Raw genomic sequence first — 16,822 nt, 5'->3', positions numbered from 1 at the left:
AAAGCACAGTTTTTGGTGCAGGCTATAGTACTCTTTTCTCCAAAAAACATTTACACTTCGCAGACTTTTGTAAGTCGGTTTTAAAGCAAGTCTGGAATTCTGCATATTAATTAAGGTCTTTAATTGGTGCAAGGATTGATTGCCAGACTTTGGGACACAGGACAGAGAAGCTGTGGTCACTGTAATACCTTTTAGTGGAAGTAGCTTGAAGAGAGAGGATATTTTCAGGAAATGAGGTTAGTTCCCTTATTGATAACTTTCCTGGAAGTGTTGAGAATGTATTCATCTTTAGAAACGTGCATAGTAGTGACCCAAGTAGAGGTTCGTGTGATTTTACAATAGTAGTCACATAGCCTTTTCCAGGAGTGACCGGTAGTGTTCTAACAAGGGATCAGCAAGAATAATTAACAGCTATGTTAAATCTGAAGTAGTTTGAAGAGAATTATTTATTTATTTATTTTGCAAAGCCACGGTGGTGCAGCGGTAGCTTTGTCGCCTCACAGCAAGATGTTCTCCCGTTCGATTCTCAGCTGGAACGTCTTCTGTGTGGAGTCTGCATGTCCTCCCTGCGGTCGAGTGGCGTTCGAAAGACATGCGTGAATGGGCGTGCCTTCGTTGAAGGTTGGGCGTCAAGCTGGCACCTTGGCACCATAAAAATCTACTGCCAATCATTAGGGGACCGGAGTTCTGCTGTGGTGACCCCTAACCGGGAAAGGCCGAAAGAAAAACAACAACATGAAGGCAGCAGTTGGGATTCCATATACTGAATGTGGTTGCAGGATTGGTTTCTGTAGCAGCTGTAGAAATTAAATGGGAAATCATCCATGCCCAGAATATGTGCTGTTAAAGCTGAGGTTCTAATCTAGCCATAATCCCAGATATGTGAAGAAGTCAGTTGGCTCAAAGGAGTTTTGTTTGTGATCTAGTGCTTGCAGGTTTAAGGAGAATGAAACTAGTTCTTGGGAGGTTCCAGACAGCATTGCTTTGATGTTAGATGACTAGAACATTAGTATTTTGGAGATCAAATGGGATACTACATTTTAAGGTAATTTTTCATTTATGATTTGATGTTAGCGTGTGATGAACTGGACCTGTAAATCACCAGGGATAATGATCCTTATATATATAACGAAATGTATGTATGTGTGTACATACTTGTGTGTGTGTGTGTGTGTGTGTGTGTGTGTGTGTGTGTGTGTGTGTGTCTAGGTAGCAGTCGACATGTATTTCAGCAATTTCAGTGTTTGACATTGTGAATTTCGCAACACTCTCGGTTGACCATGTGAACAGTCGACCGAGTACATTTCAGGTATATGATAGTAAACTATATATATATATATATATATATATATATATATATATATGTATGTATGTATGTATTTACATAGATATATATATATAATGATCTACTTTGTCACATTTACTCTGTGTAACGTTGAATTGCAAATGGTTGAATCCACGTGATCAACATTACAGAATGTTGAAAACTACAAAAATACAAAAGACTATGTTCTTATAGGGGGCACACCCCTCTTCACCCTCCCCTGTTAATTATATATACCAACTCCAGTATCATACTACAGTGGAGAAAAGGGCAAATTCCCTGAGACCCACTGAACTGCAATCTCAGTACAAACAGTTTGACATTTCTGGTCTTCGATCATACACTCCTGACCAAATGCAGTTCAAAATTCCAAAACATCCATAAACTGAAAGGGGCCCATATACGAGTATGTGTGTGTAACTGTACATATCTGTATCTATCTATACATGTATACATATAATTATATATATATATATATATATATATATATATATATATATATATCTGCGTGTTTGTGTATGTCAATATATATGCATAGACACACACGTGTTTGTGTGTGTTTACATTTCAGAGTGGATGCTGAAGGTGAATAGAAGCCAGAGAGTGAGAGAAACAAATTATTCAGGTTGTCTAATAGGTAGCGTATCCTCCTGGTTTGGTCTGAGGGTTTGACATTTGTCATAAAAGTGCATTGCTGCCTCTTCCCAGACCCATGGAGTGTCCTGCTACAATGCAGCAGGCACACAGACATGATCTTGAAAGTCTGCATGTGATTATCATTTGTAAAGCAAGCATTCAAATTGTTTTGTTGCAGGAGGCAACTTCTTCTGGCAGTCATGTTTTCTGTTTGTTTCCCTTCAGGACCACTGTGGATTTCTCACTTTATCAGCTGATTGCGGCACTATATTTATGAACCTGACAGTGTAATTATGTGTTGGATCCCAGACTGGGCATACCCAAAATGGTAGTAGTAGTTTGGTTCTGTCAGATGCTCCATAAAATGGCTTGTGTTTACATGTGTTGCGTTGTCAGTGGCAAGGTTATAACTTATGAGGAACATTTCCTTGTGATGTTAAAAATCTTGCACTGCCCTGAGCATTCCTGAATGATGTATTGCAGGAAACTGTTTAGTGTTTCTTGTTTGTACAACACATTTTCAAGTAGAGAGGCTATCAATTCATCTTCTGTAAATGTCAGATTCCCTGTTGTACTAGAAAAAAATGACCCATGGTTTAGCCAGCCTTTCCTTCAAGTCACAGCAATAAATTAATAACGAAAGTATTTTGTAGTGCTTAATGTTTTCAACATGCTGCTCAAACATATTTTGGGAGAATTTCTTTTGAGTAAATGCATTATAGTAAGACAGCAGTATGCAACAAAATGAATATCTCTGACTTTATTACTATTTACTGAAGGAGTGTTTTAGTATTAATAGATTTAGAATGAGTATACTTGCATGATCCTAGGTACATTTGAGCAACACAGCTACCTTGCTTGGTCTTAGAAGAATCCGTGTGTACTTTACAGCTTAATGGCAGATTACTCATTTTCTGAAGTCATACATGAGACATTTCTTAAGTATTGTATAAACATTGCTTTACTGTATAACACATCCGTGGCCAGTGCAAAGGTTTTATTTTCTTCATGTTACCAGAATTGTAATCATTTATAGAGCATTAATAGATAGTTTTTATCATGTGAAAGGGGTTTCAGTAGCAATATACTTGTTTACTTTAACCATGAAGTGTGATGATCTAAGGACCCTATTCAGTAATTATTTATGCTGAAGGAAAAAAAAATATATATATATGTACAGAGAGAAAGAGAGAAATTTTTCTAGGAAGGTGTGTCTGAGCATGTGACATAGCTCTCAAATTCTTATCATAAAAAATGTGGACAAAACCAAAAATAATGCGAGGACAAAGATACAAAACTGAGGACAAATTTTAAATTATAAATTTAGAGAGTTGCTAGAATAAAAGGTCTTTTGTTATCATGCATTTTGTTAAGGATACAAAGTCTGAAACTCAAAAGCCTGTTTTTATTTAGTGAATTCAGTCCTCACTGATTTGGCACAAAAATCCAGAAAATCACAAATGTTAAGAGAAACAGGCCAAAAATATGAGGTGAAAATCTGGACAGTTGAGAGGTATGCTGCAAGCACATGGACAAAGGATTTATCTTTTCAAGTCACAGTTTCATTGAACTTTAATTCACGGGGGAAAAAACTGAACCCTCATAGAAATTCCCTATTGCACTAACCATGAACTCCAAGGGGGAATGGGGTAGATGTGTTTAGCACTCCCTTCTCAGTGTCTGTAGATTGCAGGTTGATAGTTTCAGCTGGAGTTTCCGATCTGATGAACTGCAACTTGATGAACTTTGTGTGCCTGTATATACATGTACATGTGTGTATGAATGTATGCTGTGTGTGTGTATATATATATATATATATATATATATATATATCAGGACTGGTGTTAACTCATACTGAGCAGGTTATATGAATGATGTTCCAAGACTTCTGAGGGTGAAATGTATATACACAGATTTTGTTTGTGTGTGATTTGTAGTAGTTTCATATAATGTGAAGAATTTAGAACTACAACTTGCAAGAAATATTTCAGTTTTGGTTTTAGTACATTGATGTAGATTATTGTTCTGGACTCCTGCCTGTAAAAGCTGGAAATGCCTACTGCATTTTTCTGATTTTATGGCATGTAAGTCTGTTGTGATTTCCATTACACTTTTATGCATTTAAAGAAATAATGCAGTTTTATTGAGGCTCGATGCCTTCCTCAGTACTAATTTTCCTGCATTCATGTAGGTGATTTACCTAGCTTCTGCTAGGTGTCACCAATGCCATGGGTCTAGCAATATGTCTACCCCCAAGGATGAATAAGCTGGCATTAGCCACTGAAGCTTATCGTCCTCTTCCCAGTCCCTCAGAATTTTACTTTTATCTTGCCCAAAATTACTTCCATATTGACATGATTTTTTTGTTGTGTACCTTTCAGTTTCCCACAGTGCATTTTGCATCTCCAGAAGAGGAGGTTATAGTACTATAACCTCTCATGCAGGATATTTACTTAGACTAGCAGTACTCATAATTATTGCTTACTTTCAGAATTGCTGGACAGAATGTCAGACACTTTTTTCAGTAATATTCCTGTGTGGTTTCTTTGTCATGTAAGACAACATGCTACATAGAAACCTTTTTATTCTGCTGTAAGTAGTGCTTAATTACTTTTAGCTGCAAGAAGTCATTCTTTCCCACATCTCTCTTCCTGCATGTGATGCCAGATTTTATGACACTTGATATTATGTCTTCAACTCTTTCTGATTGTATGCATTGAAAGAGCCTTGATTTCCCCAAAAACGTAATCCCCATTATGTCTGAAAGATAGGTGAAAGGCCTACCTTCCATATGTCCCTGTCCTGAAAGCTCTAGTGGCCCATCTGTTCTTCCTGTGGTGAATTTGGTGGCTGGGAGACGAGTAATGAGATATAATAGCCAGGGGTATTGTAAGGTTTCATCCAAATCCAACAGAATATTCACTGAGGAGGCTGAGTAACACATAAATGACACAGAGGGGTCGAAACAGCTGTTCAATGTTTAATTATATGAAACAAAGCAGAGAGCATTTTATAGGGAAGAACATACACTATGGGGAAAAGTACTGCATTTATGGTGGGGTTATCTTTTGGTTCTTCAAACTGTTAAAATGCATCTCTCATAACATGGAAATACAGATTGAAATTTTCAGTGTGTATGGCAAACTGAGCTTTATGGGACAACGTATTATCAAAAGGAAAAATAATTATCATCTTAGCAATGCTATTTTGCAGTCTACTGACTTTTTTAGGCCAAATGGGACCCTAGTCATTCAGCTGGCAAACCCTGCACAAAAATTTGATGTTCCCACCTAAATCTGTTAGTTTCTATTGCTTTTTTTTCTGCAATGAGTCCTGTGAAATCAAATAGATTCTCCGGTAGTCCGGAAAACACTGTACAAACTCTGGTATTCTGTTTCCAAATGGAAACAGACTACCGGAGTTTGTTACACTGGCAGAGTTACTATGCTTTTTTACAGAAAAGCATAGTAAATCAGATTAAAGCAAGCTTCAGGAACGTAAAAAGTGTGAATTCCCTGTCAACTGAAGCCATAGTGACATCACAAAATAGGTGGGGCATGGGCGGGAGGGGTATTGGGAATGGGTGGGGTTGCATGTCATGCAGGGGTAGTGGCCTTACTCCAGTTTTAGCCACAACGAAAGATGGCAACCCTACAAGACATAAAGGGAAACATCTGAATTCCTATTGCTGGCTCCATTTTGGCCGAGAAAACATTGCTTCCCCCTGCTGTTGTATTTCGTAAAGGGAAATTACAGGAGAGTCCCTCTGTAGACAGCCCTTGTAACTCAGCAAAAAGGCCTGCTGTTCTGCCTGAATTTTCCTTCTCTCAGCCTGACCCTGTACATGATAGGATTTGAATACCATGAAGAGGAGGTTGTACAAGTCTTACAAAAGGCTTGGAGACCAACCACTAGAAATTCTTACACTGCAAAATGGAAACACTTTTCTTTGTGGTGCTGCAAACAGAGTCAAGACTCACTTCTGGCACAAGTCCCTGTAGTTCTGTGGTGGTTCTCAGGTGGTATGGTGGGGACACTATGGAGCCCTTTTGCCTAGGGGACCAGTTGACCTAAGGCCGCTCCTGGTTCTGCAATACCTTTGCAAGCTTCTTCAATCAGGTTTGGCCTACTCTTTTATAAAAGCTAATTTGTTTGCTATCAGTGCTTATCTCCCTCTTAGCCCCCACTTATTGCTAGAGTGAGGTTAAAGCTTTTTCTCAGAGGGACTCTACAGCTTAACTCACCAAGAAAACCTGTTTCCCCACCTTGGGATCTTAATTTTGTGCTGGAAAAGCTTATTGTACCCCCTCCCCTGAACTAGCTTCTTCAGATTTTTTCATAATTATGTACTTGGCAAAATATCCTTCCTTTGGCCCTCCCATCTGCCAGAATAATTTCTGAGCTTCAAGCTCTCATGGCCATTCCCCCTTTTCTTATTTTTCACAAAGACAGAATGGCTCTCCAGGAAAACCAATCTTTGTGCCCAGGTTAGTGAATAAGCTGTCTCTCATTTAGGCTATTCATCTTCCCCCTTCTTTCCTAATCCCCAAAACCAAGAGGAAACTCTGTAGACGTTTACATAAAATTCAGATAGAGTTTACCTGGACAAAACTAAATCCATCAGGATGACTGACCAGATTTTCATATCTTTTATGTCTTCAAGGCTGGGCCAGCCAGTCTCTAAAGAGAGGTATTGCAGACTGGATTTAAAAGACTATCTTGTTTTGCAACTTGCACTGTCGTAATACCCTGTCTTCCCAACCTAAAGCACATTCCAGTAGGGCAGTCTCTTTGTCAGGTTTTTCTGCACATTCCAAGTTTATTTTGAAGGCAAATTAATTGATCCTCGTTACACACCTTTACCAAACACTACAAAATTGATGTTTTATCCAGGTCCAGGACAGCCTTTGTCATGTCAGTTCTGTCCTGACTGCTGGACAATGCCTCTACTCAATAACCAACCACTCTTCATTCCTTCTCCTGCTCTGGGAGTCACCCATATGTCAGGAATACTGCAACAGTGATTTCAGTCAGAACATAGTACAGTTGTGAAAGAACTTACCATGACAGTAGAATCCCACCTTCCATCCCCTTTTCTATTTCACTCCCATCTTTACTTCTCACTTCTCTCTTGTTGCTCTATCCTTTGCTCTCTTACATGGGTAAGTGGGAGCCTTCTTACCAATTTGAACTACACCCACTCTAGCTGACCAGTTTCTTTCCTGAATAGTCCTCAGTCTACAGGCTTGGTGATAGTCTGAGTATCCATGATCGTATGTCCGCCTTTATCTCCCAGTGCATATGAACTGAGGTCATGCTTCAGACATATGACTTGGGGAAAATGAAGCTTTGGTACCCCGGCTGGACATCAGCATTGATGACACATTTGTCAGGAGTACTGTAACAGTGACCTCTAGAACATCTACTGTTATGGTAAGTGCTTCATGTTTATTAATTCACCTTAACAAGGATTTATAGACAGAATAACACTACTAAATCTGTAGTAGATATTACCTTAAATATTGGTCATATCGCTCTTAGGGCCTTTGTCTTGATGTTTATTATATGCTTGATGTTTATTATTTGCATCTTCATTTTAATCCCATATCTGCAGATATTCCAAGATCTCTAGTATGGCTAGCCATTTCTAATTGATGGATGTTTGTTACAGGTCTTTTAGCATCTGCTTTTCTGTGTAGCATAAGCTTACAATTGTTTATTTAAAGCATAAACCAGGAGCCCATTGGCTACGTCTCAAAATATTAAATTTGCCAGCCCATTGGTACAGATGTAAAGCATCCATTTGCACCACTGGTAGCCTAAGTTTGGGAATGGACTGAGCCTACTGTTTGGGCTAGCTAGGGTATAGGATGAAAGGGCTGATGACCAAATCTCCTATCCCAGAGGAGAATGCAGGGATAACCTGAAACCTGTGCAATCTCTAGTGGAGATCAGAAGACTCACAGGTCACATAAAGTTAATGCAAGGGGTGGCAATGATGCCCTGATGTCATTGCACCAATGACTTATATAGGTAGGGCAATTGACCTGCTTCCACGGGAATGACTGCTCCCAGTTGCCATGTTTGCTTCTTCTCCACCAGATCCATTGCTTTCTGATGCTAGTAGAGCATTAATGTTGAGGTCAACTCCCTCATTAGTCAGGGGCCCTCTTCTTGAAAGATCAACTGGGGGGATCCAGGTACTAGGGAGCAGGGAAGCCAGGCAGGAACAACCTGAGGCCATGCTGGTTTGGGATGAGAAATTTTTAAAAACTGTTTAATTCCACCTACAATCCCCTTATCCGAATATAAATAGTTGTTAGTATGATACAGTGATTGACTGTCTTTCATGGTTAGAAACGTGAACTTGCATTGTTTGATCAGGTGCTCATACATTACTAGTATATACAATAATTCATCCATTTTTGCCAACACTTGCAATTAATGACATGAGAAATTACTCTGGGATGGCAGACTATACAGTGATCACCTATGGCTGTCAAAAAAAAAAAAAAAATGATTCTAGACTGTGAAAAAGTTAATCAGCCTTTTGTTTTACATTTTCAAGCTAAACCATTTTCTTCCTATTTAAACATCTTAATTTTGGTACTGAGTGCCAGAAGTTTAGTAGTTTTTTTAATATACAACTGCCATGATTCTAAAAGACATGTTCTCTGCTGCGTGAATGACTTACTGTGGTATAACCCTGTCCTGACTTCAAAAGGCTTGACGTCAGTGTAAAAGTGCAAGTCTTTTGGAATATGACGCAATGTGTCCTTAGAATTCTAAATAGGTTCAGAGGCACTTACTGGTCTGTTGATCCATGTGGCTCTTCAGAAGTCTGGCCATGTATTTCCAAGAAGTTTAATTAGCCTGAATATTTAACGTACAATTAACCCAAAGTCCTTTGTATTTTAAGTATGAATAACCCAGAGCCAGGCAGACATTGTCATGTTGCTCCTCTCCATAAGGAAAAGGGTGTTAAACCAGGGGTGAACTTGCAGTTTCTCATCTATTCATCCCGCCTTAGTAGAATAAGAGACATACTTTGCTTTATTCAGAGAAGATGATTCCAAAGAAGTAGTATGCTGTGTGAAACATATCTATCCCTCCAGCATGTTCTGTTTAAATTGAATAAAGATTGAGATCTCTTGAGCAGGTGTTTCTGTCACTATTGGATTTAAGGATTTGCAGTAAGTCTAAAAGGATGGGATCAGAAGAGGCTCTGTAAGTAAGGCAGAGATCACCCCTCAATTGTCTGTATGATGTAGAGAAAAGGAATGGAGCTTTTGGATGGTCATTGTAACTTTTGTGTTATAGTCCCTTGATTTTCTTAATGAGAAAGTGTGTTCATTCCATATGTGTTGTGTTCAGACTGGTACACACCGAAGGGGGAAATAAACTCAATGGTCAGCCTAACAAGTGCAGAATACAGTGCAATGTTCATCTTCCTGAACATCATTCCTTTACTAATAAGCTATGCAATGAAAAAATATTTTGTTACAATAGTGGATACATGATGATTGAAGGACAGCTCATTGTCCAAATGGATCCTTAACTGATGATTCAGTTTTCAAGTGTGGGCTGACAATGTGATAGTTACAGGGGATGTCCCATTTGCTGAAGGATACTATTATACATTTTTTGGCATTTAGTTTTAGACCATTGTTTGACACCAGCTATTTGTCTAGAAAAGGTCCTCATGGAGGATCTTGCTGTCTTCTGAAGTATTTATGATGGTGCCAATTTTACAGCAATCTGCAGACTTTGTCAGCTGTAAGCCCTTAACATTAGTTTTTACTTCCAAGATGTAAATGCCAATGAGAAGTGGCTAAAGAACCATACCCTTAGGTACTCCACTTGTGACAGGTATTTTGGAGGAGGCAGAGTCACCCACCCTAATTTCCTGGGCTCTGTTTGCTATCCAGTGAGATTTACATTTAGCTGGGTAGGTTTATGAGTGTGGAGTGGTGTTGAACATTTTTGTGAGGTTTAGCTATGAGGTGTGTACAGATTTTTCCTCATCCATTGCTTCAGCTACCTTCTCAGAGAAGTGCAGCAGATTAAGTAGGCAGGATATGCTCTTGACAAAATCAAACTGGCTCAGGTCAAGAATTTTTAGGTTGCGTATTTCCTTATTTATTAATTCCATAATGATCCCTTACACAGCCTTAAAGATGAGTTTGGTCAGACTTTTTGGTCTATAATTATCTGGGTGCATTGATGATTTACATTTGTACAGAGGATGGCTGTTGCAGTCCTCCACTCATCTGGCACAAACCCTGTTTGGAGGCTGATATTAAATAGCCACTGTAGGGGGCTGTACTTGTCTGGTTTCAGGCTGGCCAGAAGACATCCTGGTATGTTATTCAGCCCTATAAAAGCATTATTGGCTTTCAACAGTGCTTTGAGGATTTGTTCTTGGGGGGGGGGGGGTTTGAGGGGATGTATGGATGACAATATGTTATCTGAGAATGTCATAGGTTCGTACTAGGCTATCTGCCCTAGGGCATTTATAAGCCTAGCCAGAGTGTATGTGGCTTACACCACCCCTTAGGATGAGAATACTACGCCATTTTAGGGTTTAGTTTACTATGCCTCTGTCTAGTAGTGACACAGAGATGACCCCCGGGGTAAACCTACGATCTCCCATCCACTCGTCGAGATCTCTCTTGAATAGAGTCAGTGAGGGGCTCTGCCTAACATGGACTGGGATTCTGTTCCAGAGTGTAGGGAGCCTCTGGGTTATGAATCTGTCCCTCCAGCACGTTCTATTTATTTCTGTGTTGAGGTTTAAGTCACTTGTTCTCGTGGCTCTGATGGATTTGGATTTTCTGAGGTGGAGCATGTCCATTAATTCAGGATTGGACATGGCCTTGTACGTCAGGCACAGATCACCTCTGAGTAGGCGGTATGCGACTGAATAGAGCTGGAGTTTTTCAGTTGGGCAGCATATGACATATGTTTAAGACCCTTTATCCTCTTGGTGAGGAACTTTTGGGGTCTTTCCAACTGCTGCAGGTGTCGGGTGAGATACATCCCAAATGGGGCATTGTACTCAATCATTGGCCTGATAAGAGAAGAGTACAGGGGCACAATGACCTCTCTTGATCTAGATGTGAAACCCTTCATGATAAGGTGGGCAATATAGAAGGTCTTCCTAACCACTTTGGCAATGTGAGTGTCAAATGAGAGGTTACTGTCAACCTGGGTCCCTAGGTCCCTGATTACCTCTTCCGTACTTAATGGATTACCGCCTATGTGGTAATTTGTCGGTACCTTGTTTTTCCCAAAGGGTATGACTATACATTTTTGGCGTTCAGCTTAAGGCCATGGCTCTGGCACCAATTATCCGTTTCTATGAGGCCTCTCTGAAGGATGTTTGTGTCCGCTGGAGTATCAATTATGGCCCAGTTTGCAGTCATCTGCGAACTTTGTCAGCCACAATCCTCCTATGTTTGCCTGTACCTCGGAAAAATAAATGCCGAACAAGAGGGGTCCCAGGACTGAGCCCTGTGGGACACCGCTTGTGACTGGCTTAGAGTCTGACATAGCTCCAGCAACTCTGACCCTGTGGGTTCTGTCCTTGAGCCAGTTTGCAACCCATCTTGTGACATATGGGTTTACATTTAAGCTGGTGAGTTTGTCTATGATACCCGAGTGGGGTATTGTGTCAAAGGCTTTTGCAAGGTCAAGGTAGGCTGTGTGAACTGCCTTACTCTCATCAATGGCCTTAGTGACTGTTTCAATAAAGTCGACCAAGTTCAAAAGGCAGGATCTGCCCTTGACAAAGCCAAATTGGGTAGGATCCAATGTCTGTAGGTCCCCGATGTCTTTGTTTATGAGTTCCATAATGATCCTCTCCATAGCTTTGCAGACCAGGCTCGTCAAGCTTATGGGGCGGTAATTTCCAGGGTCCGTAGAAGCACCGCCTTTGTGAAGTGGGACCACTGTTGCCGTACGCCACTCTTTGGGTACGTATCCTGTAGTAAGGCTAAGATTAAACAGCAGCCTTATGTGTGGGTTTAGTTCCTCTTGGAGTTCATGTAGCACACAGCCCGGGACACCATCCGGTCCCATTGATGCTGTGTTTTTAGCTTTAGAGAGGGCGGCTCTCACCTGGGCATCTGAGATGTTAGGGAGGCTACATTCTGCTGGGATAGTTATTTCTCCTTTTGGGGGGGGGGTAGAAATTTGCACTGAACCTGTCTGCCAGAATGTTGGCAATGTCAGTGGGTTCAGTGTATTTTGTGTCATTTTGGACTAACTCTGAGCATATCTGGGAGTTTCCACCCAGGTTTCTAACATAGCTAAAGAAGGCCTTGTGATTGTCTTTTGTGTCTTTTGCGATTTTTCTCTCAAAGTTGTCTTTGGATGATTTTATGAGTGATCGTAGTTTTTTGCTAGTACTGATCAGAGATGCCTTCCCTTTTAGGGATTTTGCTCTGTCATGTAGTAGCTTCCTCCTCCTGTTGTAAAGTTTGTTTATGGCTGTGGTCCACCAGACCAGGCGCCTGCCTTTGGGGGAATGGGTCTTGGTTTTATTTGGGATTGCATGATCCATGCATTCTTGAAGGTGCCCATAGAAGGCATTTGCAAAGGATTCAGCAGTGTGGGTTGTGGTTTCCACTGGCCCAGGGGCCTTGAAAGATACCACTTCAGTCTTAAGAAGTGTGAAGTTTGCTTTTGAGAAGTTCTTCACTGTGGTCTTTTGTGCAGGGGGTGGGGGCGGGATGTGGATTTTCAATGTGAGGGTCAGAGTATGTGATATTGTTTACTAGTAGCTCTGTGCAGTTTTAAGCATGGTTTCTAACATAAAGAAGGCTTTATGATTGTCTTTTCCTGGATGGCTATTTTATTTCATCACTGGCTTTGCTTGGTTTGATCAAGGACTGGAGTTCCCAGTATAATAAGAGCATTTTTGGCATTTGGAGAGTTACTTTTATTTTTACATGCGATGAGGTTCTTTCCTTTTTTGTAGAGCCTGTTTAAGTTTTGGTTCCACCATAGGGGCTTTTGTTAAATATGACATTGCATTTACTTCAGAGGGGAAAAATGCAGTTATGTAGCTGTTTACATGTGCGTAGAATTTGGTGAAAGATTCCCTGATCAAGGAGGAGTCCTCAGGGTGGAAGTGGCTGTAAAATTTAGCCAGATCCTCACTCAATATTTGCTGATTAGCTTTATCATAATCTGTGAATACTGTGTTATTGGAGGATGCCTCTGGCTTCAGTCTTATCGTGAATGTGAATGATTTAGAGTTCAGTTTGACTAGGGAGGAGGCCACAACTGGTAGGGAAATGAGAAGTTCCATATTACCAAGAAACAAGTCTAGGATTTTGTCTCCACTAATTGGGGTGTGGACTAACTGGTCCAATGTATTTGTATTTATGAAGTCCAGAAATTTCTAGGTGTAAATGCTGGGGAAGGGCAGAGCAGTGATGCAGTTTGTTGCCTCACAGCAAGAGGTTCTCTGGTTCAGTTCTCAGCTGGGGCGCCTTCTGTGCAGAGTCTGCATGTCCCTCCCTGTGTTCATATGTGTTTTCTCCATGTGCTCCAGTTTCCTCCCACATCTCAAAGATGTGGCAGGTGGATTAGACACTAAATTGGCCCTAAGTGTGAGTGTTTGTGCGAGTGTGTGGTATATCCTCCAGAGGAGAGCTGGGTACCTGGCTAGCAACCTGATCCCATAAAGCCTGTAATCACTACTGAAACAACAGGTGCTTGAAAAAGCGCTTGTTGCCCGATGTGCTGTATGGCATGAGGAGAATGACAGAGAGAGAGAGCCATGCTGGGGGAAGTATAAGTCTCCCATTTGATGGAGGGTTGTTGAAGTCCCCTAGGATAGTGTTTGCCTGAATGTTTAGAGATTCCATAGTAGTCGGGTAGGACGTATGGACCAAGGAAGAAAGGGTCTTATGATTGGCTACAATCTGATGTGATATTAGGTGTTATTAATGGTAAGTTGGACATGACAGAGTTCCCAGTCATTATTCTGTGTAGTGAGACTAGAGGTGAAATTGTGGTTTACAAATAAGGATACATCATTCCCTTTAGTGCCTTCATCCAGTACAGGCAGCCCGAATCAGAGATAGGAGTTCAAGCCTTGCACTGATGGGCTGCATTCAGCAGTCTTGAACCAGGTGTCCATGATGATGTGTATATTGTTGCGCTCCAGAGTAAGGAGTGCTTGTAGGGACTGGAGTTGTTTTGATATGCCTCCCAATATTGAGAATCAGCACCTTGATGTTAGCCAGATTCTGTTTAGTTATGTTGAAAGCTTGGGAAGACTAACATTTCTTAAAAAAGCACTATGGGGTAAATAATGCTTTTGTTAACATATGAAAGGCTAAGAGGATATGTGCAGGCCATTCCTACCAATACAGTTAGAGCCATCTGCCATCTCCTTCCAGTCTGATATATTATTGTACTTCATTTGAATGATATCCCAGACTAAGTCTGTCGTTGAAGCTAGTCATACTTTATTCATATTGTGGCATCATGTCTTGTTGAAGGTATTCCAAGAGCTCTATCTTGTCTCTCTTCATGTAGTAAATGGAGATGCACCTCAGGTCATGTACTCCCACATGTAATAGGACTGTGCCATTTGTGCACTTGTTGTGGAAGGACTTGAGTGCGTGTATGATGTCGCAAATCCTGGCCCTCTTTAGGCAACTGAACATGATCATCTCATTGCGCAGCCTGGTGAGTGGTGCTGCATCAGTGTATCTCACAGTGGAATTGCCTATGAAAAGGATGTTAGGTTGTGTTCAGCTTTGCCTTCTGAGCTTATGAGTTGAGACACTGTGAGTTATAGATGCATGTTTCATGTTGGGTACTGCCTGAGTTGAGTGGTTGTGAGGTTGCTGAGGGTGCTTGTTACTTTGGCTGCATTTGAGAGGTCTTTGTGGTTTAGGTATGTTACTTTTAAGAGCTCCAGCATATGTAGGGTCTGTAATGTGAGTGATGGGTATAATGTGGTATTGTGTGTTACTGACAACATATTTGGTATTTGTAGCAGCTGTATGTGAGAGCTTTACCTCCAGTGACAGTATAACTGCATCTCTCTCACACACTGTATCAGAATAATTAAATATTAAGTGATTGTCAGTAAATGGGAGCTAACTGCTGCATTGTCTCAGAATGCCCATTCCCGCCAAGCTGTCTGCAGAGTCAGTTGGAAAGTGCAGACCCATAGTTCCAGATGCTTAAATGGGATGGGCTGCAGGAGGAGTGGTATCCATGGTGTTTAGAGTTGTTTTACGGGAGTGCTGTTCAGTTAAGAATGACAGATAATCTAAATATAAACATAAAGAGCAGAGTTGTTGTGCACACAGACCAGTAGATGTTTTTTGTGCTGCACTGCTGCAGTCCTGAATATTGGGATTTCCCGTTCTGAAAGCCCTCGGTTGGCCCAACTACCAGAGAAAAGTCTTTCAGGTTCCCAGGCTAAAGGAAACTATCCTGTGTCAAAATACCAGTCTTTTTTTGCCATAGAAGACCTGAAGCACTGAAGCAGCATTCAAGTGCATCGGTCAGTTCATACCAAAGATAAGTGTCGTCGGACAGGTAATTACTCCATTGGGGAGATTATTCTTTCCTTGTTCATGTCAGATAAAGTCAATAATTGTCTCCATTGTGGTAAGCAGATCCCATGCAGAGACTTTCATTCCCTTTGTGTTACTTGCCTAGGCCTGCTAAGTCAGGGACTTTTCCACTCTTCCATTAAAACCTATGCTTGTGCCATTTCTGCTTATATGCCTTCACACATTCCTGTGTTTCCCACCCACTCTTATGACAGTTTCTCAGGGGGTTCATACTCATTACACTTCCCAGAAGGAAATCTCTACTTCCATGGTGCCTAAACTTTGTTTTAGAAAATTTAACTTTGCCACCCTTTGAACCAGCAGCATCTGCTGACCTCAAATTTCTGACTTGGAAAACAGCTATACTTCTAGCTATCACCTCAGTTAGGAGGGTGTCTCAACTGCAGTCCCTCAAGGCAGTTGAAGCCTTTCTTATTTTTCACAAGGATAGGGTTTCTTTTAGGACCAACCCATCCTTCATGCCCAAGGTGATCTTGGACATGGCACTGAATCATACCGTCCCTCTACCAACTTTTTTCCCCAACCCTTAAAATGAAGGGGAGAGAATTCTGCATTCCTTGGATCAGGGCCAGCCTTTGGTCAACTGGTGCCCTAGGCAAAAGAGCTTCACAGTGCCTCACCTCACCACCTGGTGCCCTCATCCTGGTCTACCTACATCATCCAGATTACTGGAAATGTACCCCAGCTAGAGCAGTACCCTAGGCGGCCACCTATTTGGACTGTGTCTAAGAACGGCTATGCCTGGATGTTCATAGGCAGCTACATTTTTACCTGGATAGGACAAAAGCTTTGAGCAAACCTGAGCAGCTTTTCATTACATTTGCCCCTTGTGTAGAAGACAAACCAGCATCCAAGCAAACTATTTCCAAATGAATCTCCCATTGCATCTCCTTTTGCTATAGCTTTCATGACAAGGTACCCCCTAGTAGGGATTCGATCTTACTCCACCAGGGCTACTTCTCTCTTCATCATGGAGGTTCTCACCAAGGACATTTTAGAGACAACCACCTGGTCCTCCGTGCATACCTTCACCAAACACTACCATTTAGCATCCTTCTCCAAGTCTAGGACAGGATTTACCACTGCTATCCTGCAGGGCATCCTCTTTTCACCCAAGCATCCTTCCACCCTCTCCTCTGCTTTGAGTTGTGTACATTTACCATAAATGTAAAAGTTCGAGTGTATTCACTGTTGCAGTCTTCTTTCCCACCCTTCTACCCCCTTAGCCTACTAATAGACATCTTCTGATGTGCAT

This window comes from Protopterus annectens, chromosome 7.part0 (assembly GCF_019279795.1).
Source record: "Protopterus annectens isolate FY-2018-M chromosome 7.part0, PAN1.0, whole genome shotgun sequence".
Lineage (NCBI taxonomy): Eukaryota > Metazoa > Chordata > Ceratodontiformes > Protopteridae > Protopterus > Protopterus annectens.
Note: the sequence above shows the minus strand (reverse complement) of the source record.